Below are 6,367 nucleotides of genomic sequence, written 5' to 3' on the forward strand. Positions count from 1 at the left end.
GGGAAAGGGGATACAGGTATGATCTAAGTAACAGTCTAGAAGTTTTGGTATATTTGCTGTGGTGTTTGGTCAGTTTCCCAAGCATCGGGGAGGGGGACGGGAGGGGGGAACAGCCTGCTCCACCAGGGGCCTCTCCAGAGGCCGCAGGGGGGCTTCGGCTCCAGCTCCTGGAGCGCCTCCTCCCTCTCCTTCTGCACTGACTTTGGTGTGTGCAGGGAGGTTTCTCACTCCTCACTCTCCCAACTGCTGTTGAGCAGCGGGTTTTTGTTTTTTTTCTTTGTTTGTTTGTTTTCGTGGATGTGCTCTCACAGAGGCACCGACTGTGTTGCTCATGGCTTGGCTCTGGGCAGCAGTGGGCCCCTTTGGGGCCAGATGAAATTGTCCCTTATCTGCCACGGGGAGGCTTCTGGGTTTTTCTCACGGGGGCTGCCACTGCAGTTTCCCACCCCCACACCCCTCACAGCCCCCGAACCTTGCCATCAAACCCAATACACTGGGGCAGCTAGGTCATTACTGGCTTGTAAAGTATCAGGGATTAAATTAACTAATGAAACCCTAAAAAGTGATGGGGGTAGAAGGGGCTGGGATAACAGTGCCACTTTTGGGGGATACCAAGCTGAGACCAGGGGATAAAATGATCACTGGGCAATTATTGTATGCACCCAAGGCAGGGACTAACTTGTTGGGAAGGGATTTGATGATGAAATTGGGCATTCAACTAGTAAATTGTTAGACTGGAATAACAGTGTTATTAATGGAGTGCTCTCAGGCCCTGAGAGCAAACATATATTCACCTCTGACTGGAAAGACCCTGAAATGGGGGCGGAAGCAACAATATAGGTGGACAATTTTACTTCAGGGGTTTACAGGGCCACCTATCTATTTGGGTAAGTTCTAAAAAAGATTTTGGAGCAATTACAACCCCCCAAGGAGGTATTAATATTACAAATATGTGGATCGTTTTCTATTGTCAGGACAGGAGAAAAGAGTTGTGAAGAAAGCTACTAACAAGCTATTCAACTTTCTGGGAAAGCAGGGCTTGGGAGTATTAAAAAAAAATTACAATGTGTAGAAAGAGAAGTCAGGTATTTAAGGCATCTAATCTTTGAGGGAAAATGAAGAATAAATCCAGAGAGGATTCAGGGAAATGTTGAAAATTAAGAAAGAACTAAAAAGTTTTAAAGGAATGATTTTTTTAAGGAATCAGGTGCCATGAAGTCTGAAGGAAAATGGATACTCCCTGATGGGAGAGAAATGCTGAATAAAGTGATAATGAGGCAAATATTAACTGTTTTACATCAAAAGAGTCATTGGGAGGTGCAAGCAATGTGTGATGTTGTGCTAAGAAAGCATGTCTGTGTAGGAATATACACTTTAGGGAAGCACATATGCAGAGGATGTACTAGATGTCAAAAGGTAAATAAAAAGGTCTTCTGTAACCCATCTAGAGGGGGATGGGAGCCAGGGGTGTGACCTTTCCAAAGTATACAGGTAGACTTTACTGAGTTACTTGTTTGTCCTAATTGACCACGTGACTGGATGGGTGTAAAGCTTTACTGCAAGGGTTAAAGCAGGCCTTAGAGATTGAGTGGGATTTTCACAGCCCCTGGCACCCCGGCTCTTCTGGGAAGGTGGAGCGAATGAACCAGACATTAAAGAAGCAATTAACTAAACTAGTGTTAGAAACCCAACTTCATTGGGTAAAATGCTTACTCCTACAGGTTCAAACAGCACCAAGAAGGGATATAGGAATTTCACCATATGAGATGCTGTTCAGATTGCCCTATCTGGGCAGAAGGGATGAGATACCACAATTCAAAACAAGAGAGTTTTCTTAAGAACTGTATTCTGGGGTTGTCCTCTTCTTTGTCATCTCTCAGGACCTGTGGGTTGTCGGCTCAAACCCCACCTTTGGAATTCCCCATTCACCACCATCACCCAGGAAACCGGGTCCTGATTCAGACCTGGAAACGGTCAACTCCGGCCTGAATGGGAAGGACAATTACTAACCACTGAAACAGCTGTAAGAACTGTGGAAAAAGGTTGGACTCACTATACTCGAGTGAAGGCATCCGTCGACGCTAGTACCTGGGAAGCTGTTCCTACAGAAGACTTGTTGGAAGTTGAAATCGAAGAGAAAAATCTCATAGTGGACTCTGAGCAGGATAAAAGCTTACAATTGTAAACTAACCTTTTATTTTCACAGGTAACTAACGACTGTGACTTGTGATTGAGAGAAAGGCCAGATCTATAGCAAATTGCAGTGCTCCCAAGGGGGGAGTTGTTATAGTAGTAGTGTACATCTTATTCTTTGTATTGATAATTATTTGGAAACCTAAGGTTTAAGAAGAATGACAGGGAAAAATCGAGTACTAATTTTGTTTTTAGTGATTCTAGGCCTCAGAGAAGGCCTCGGTCAATTGGTAACTTGGAAAAGGCATGACCAGATAATAGCAAAAACGGGATACCCCATCAAAATATGGGTGACTGTGACAGAGGGTTATGTACCACAAGCCGTCACGTTTGATGCTTGTGAGGTGTTAGCTTGTGGAGATTTAAATGCCCAATGACAATTGATATAATATAAACTCACTTTAGGATAGAATAAAACTTGTGGAATGATATTGTATAAACTCACTTTAGGATAGAATAGAACTTGTAGTTAAAAGTTAGCAAGGACAAAGTAAACGACATCTTGTTATCTGTAGACCTTCTGTTATGTTTAAGCATTTTGTTATTTGAAAACATCCCGTTATCCGTTAACCCTCAGTCGGGCTGAGACTTGAGATAACTTGAGTCAACTGTCTGTTATGTCTTGTTAACTGAGACATCCTGTTATCTGCCGACCCTCAGTTAAACCGAAAGACAACTCAGCATTTTTACAGCTTGGAAAACAACTGATTAAGAAAGTGCATTACGAGGAAGACCTACGGCCTTCCTCCCACAGACCACTGCCCACATCCCGAAGACCCCGGCCCACAATTCTTGGAAGGCTTTGCGCAAGGACTGATAAGCTAATTAGCATATGAAGCGAGGGTAGGCGGGGTTATGTAATGAATATGTATAGGTGCTAATTGAATATTCATTGTTTCACTGTATAAATACGAGATAGTTTGTCACTTCGAACATGCACGATAGGCAGAAGGATCCCCCATGCATCCAGCGCTGCAATAAAGAATATACTACTTAAAGAAATTTTGGCTTTGATCTTTAAATCACAATTGAGCAGAGAGAACAAATAACTGGGAGAGACCCAACAGCCAGATTGAGAACAGCTGTATGGAAACAATCCTCTCTTGCCATCAGAGAAAGGGAGAAACTCAAGGAGAAAACAGGAGAGAAAACAGGAGGCCCTCTGAAATGTGGCAGTTCAAACATTTGAGATTCAAACAGGGTATGGGGATGTGAATGCCTGGATAGAATGGGTCAAATATACTGTCCAGAGTCTCAACCGTAGCTACTGCTATGCTTGTGCCTCGGGATGACCGATTGCCCAGATAGTGCCCTTCCCATGGGGGTGGACCGAAGACTCCCAAGGGATGCGATGTATGCTTGCATTGTACCAAGAAAAGACTGCCTGGGGAAATGAGGCCTGTAAGTCTCTCTTTGCTGTTCCTTGCATGATAGCAATATCGCGGTCCCCCTGCATTCTCTACAGCTATAGGTAACCATACAGCTTGCCTCTCACGGCAGGGTGTGAGTGCTACCTGGCATCTGGGAGAATTTGCCTTGTGCTACCAAGGACTTGATGGGAAACTGCTCAAGACTAGAGATCCCCAGGGCAGATCTCTGGTGGTACGGTGGAGGGAAGATCTTACGGTCCACCCTACCATCTAATTGGGGAGGCACTTGTGCACTTGTTCAATTAGCTATACCCTTCACCCTGGCATTTGAAAGAGAAACATCACAAATACCCAGAAGAAGTAAAAGAGGCCTAGGAATATATTTTGATAATAGATTATACATAGATTCCATTGGGGTGCCTAGAGGAGTTCCGGATGAACATAAAACCAGAAATGAAATTTCTGCTGGGTTTGAGTCACTGTTCTGGTGGGTAACAATCAATAAAAATGTGGATTGGATTAATTATATCTATTATGATCAGCAGAGATTCATCAATTATACCAGGGATGCGATGAGAGGAATCGCTGAACAACTAGATGCCACCAGTAAAATGGCTTGGGAAAACAGAACATCATTAGATATGATGCTCGCGGAGGAAGGAGGTGTGTGTGTGTGATACTGAGCAACCATTGTTGCACTCTTATACCCAACAATACTGTCCCAGATGGCACAGTAACTAGAGCATTGCAAGGGCTTACCACCCTTGCCAGTGAATTGGCAGAAAAAGTAGGCATATTTACATCCTTGATCGTAGTTGTAGTTTTGAGTTTTGACAGCCATTGGTTGCTGCATTATCCCCTGTACAAGAGGACTAGTACAGTGGTTAACTGAAACCGCACTATTGAAACAAATGACCATGGAGTTACCACCTTACTCAGATAAGGTGATAATGAGGAGATGGAAAGCAAAGAAAGCAAAGAAGAAATCTACCAAATTACACCTTAGAGAAAGGTTTTGCAAAAATCAACAGTTTATAAAAAAAAGAAAAGGGGGGAATTGTGGGAATAGAAATGTTGTTTCTGCAGAGTTACATTGTTTAGAAGGAGGGAATGTGGTACTGAGATATGCTTACAGTGATAAGAAAGCTTAGCAGGCGACCTTGTAAAATGCAGACAACCAGACTCCTTAGGACAATTAGGTGAAAATCAGGGTGTCAAGTCAAGTCAGATAAGTGAAGAAACATTACCACTTCAAGCAGTAAAAATGTCAAAAGAAAATTGAAATTTAACAGGCCGGTGACTGAAGGCCATGCATTGTTTATGAAGCATCAGATAGATTGTGAACCTGGATTACCCACTCAGTGGGGAAACAGGGGAGGGTCCTGTCATCAAAAGGTATATAAACTGTGTTTTGGAACTAGTAGATGCGCTCTCTCCTGCTTGTGGGGCGCCCGCCATTGCAATCGCGAATAAATTACTACTTCACTGAGATCCTCGCCTGAGCCTAAGTTATTGGCTATGGAGTGTTTCTCACAGTGCTTTTGACCAATGTTAAGTTTGCTATAAAAGTCAGGCTATTCAGGTAATAAAGGGAGAGCATGATCTGACCATACTGGCATCTGTCGTGTTTTCAGCCGTTCTTCCTGCAACAGGGTTATTATAATTAGTTCCCGGAATCCGAAGCCTCCCACTGGCGCATGCGTATCAGTCTCCGGTGGTCCCTCTGGGGGTCTCTCGTGCTGAAGGCTCGTAGTCTTCCTCCCAGGCTTTGTCCTTGTCTTTCTCCTTTGTCCATCTTGGCTGGATATCAGAGACTCCACAAACCAAACCACAAGGTCCAAACCACAAGGTCGATCTCAGCTGTTTTTTGAGACATGTTCCCCATTTTTGTCAGGAAACATCTTCTGTGAGGGGCCCCAAGACTCCTCATTTTGGTTAATTTGCACAGTAGTAAGCAAAGACACTCAGTAATATCTATTTTAAAGCAATTAATCAAGCCCCCATTCTTTTATCCCTGGCTTTAAGAGAAGGGACCATAAATCTTGCAGCAACAGTTTCCACAGTCAGGACCGTCTCCGGAGCTTTCATTTATCTGTTACAGCTTAATTGGATGTGAACTCAGCCACTTGTAAGCAGCAGGAGCCTGGAACAGGTGTGGTCCTGTGAGCTTCCCTCTGTAAGATGCCTTGCCAGGCCTCCCCATCTCTGCTTTGGCTCTGCTGGGGCTGCTGCTCGTGTGTGCTCAAGGGAAGGGCAGAGATGGGGAGGCCTGGCCCCACCTGAGCTGGCTTTGCTCCTCTAAGCAGCTCCCTCCACCACCGATGAGCTGCTCCTGCTGCAAAGAAATCAGAAGCTCGGGTCCCTTGCTCTAAGTTGTCCTCCCCTCCTGGGATAAAACCCAGGGCTCTTGGTCTGTGCTGTGTTTGTTGTACCTGGAGCCAAGCACTGGCCAAAAATGCCATGCTGGGAGACACTCCATGGGACTGCCTTTCCCAACAGGGTTGGCAGCAGTGGGACAGCATCCCGGGAAGGGCTGAGGCAGGCAGGTAGGTGGGTGAGTACAAGGCGTGTGGAATGGAGCACAGGCAGGCCCCGCGGCAGGAAGAACGGGGCAGATCACCCGCAGAGCAGGAAAAAGGCCTGTGACAGGAGCAGCAAGGAGGAAAATGGGGAGACATTAGGGAGCTCGGGAAAAAGAGAAACGTGGCAGAGTGCAAGAGACACGGGGCGTTCTAGCTGCGCTTCCCACTTCCTCAGGGGCACCAGTCGGGCAAGGGTGGGCACGCAAGGAGAGGCAAATGCCC

At 45.3% G+C, this 6,367-nt stretch overlaps 1 pseudogene; it reads left to right on the top strand.

The window, feature by feature from the left end:
- The window catches only part of LOC140000521 (endogenous retrovirus group V member 2 Env polyprotein-like), a 187,690-nt pseudogene that overhangs the window by 154,028 nt on the left and 27,295 nt on the right, over window positions 1-6,367 (top strand).

The sequence above is a fragment of the Anas platyrhynchos genome, chromosome W (assembly GCF_047663525.1).
Source record: "Anas platyrhynchos isolate ZD024472 breed Pekin duck chromosome W, IASCAAS_PekinDuck_T2T, whole genome shotgun sequence".
In the NCBI taxonomy this organism is placed as follows: Eukaryota; Metazoa; Chordata; class Aves; order Anseriformes; family Anatidae; genus Anas; species Anas platyrhynchos.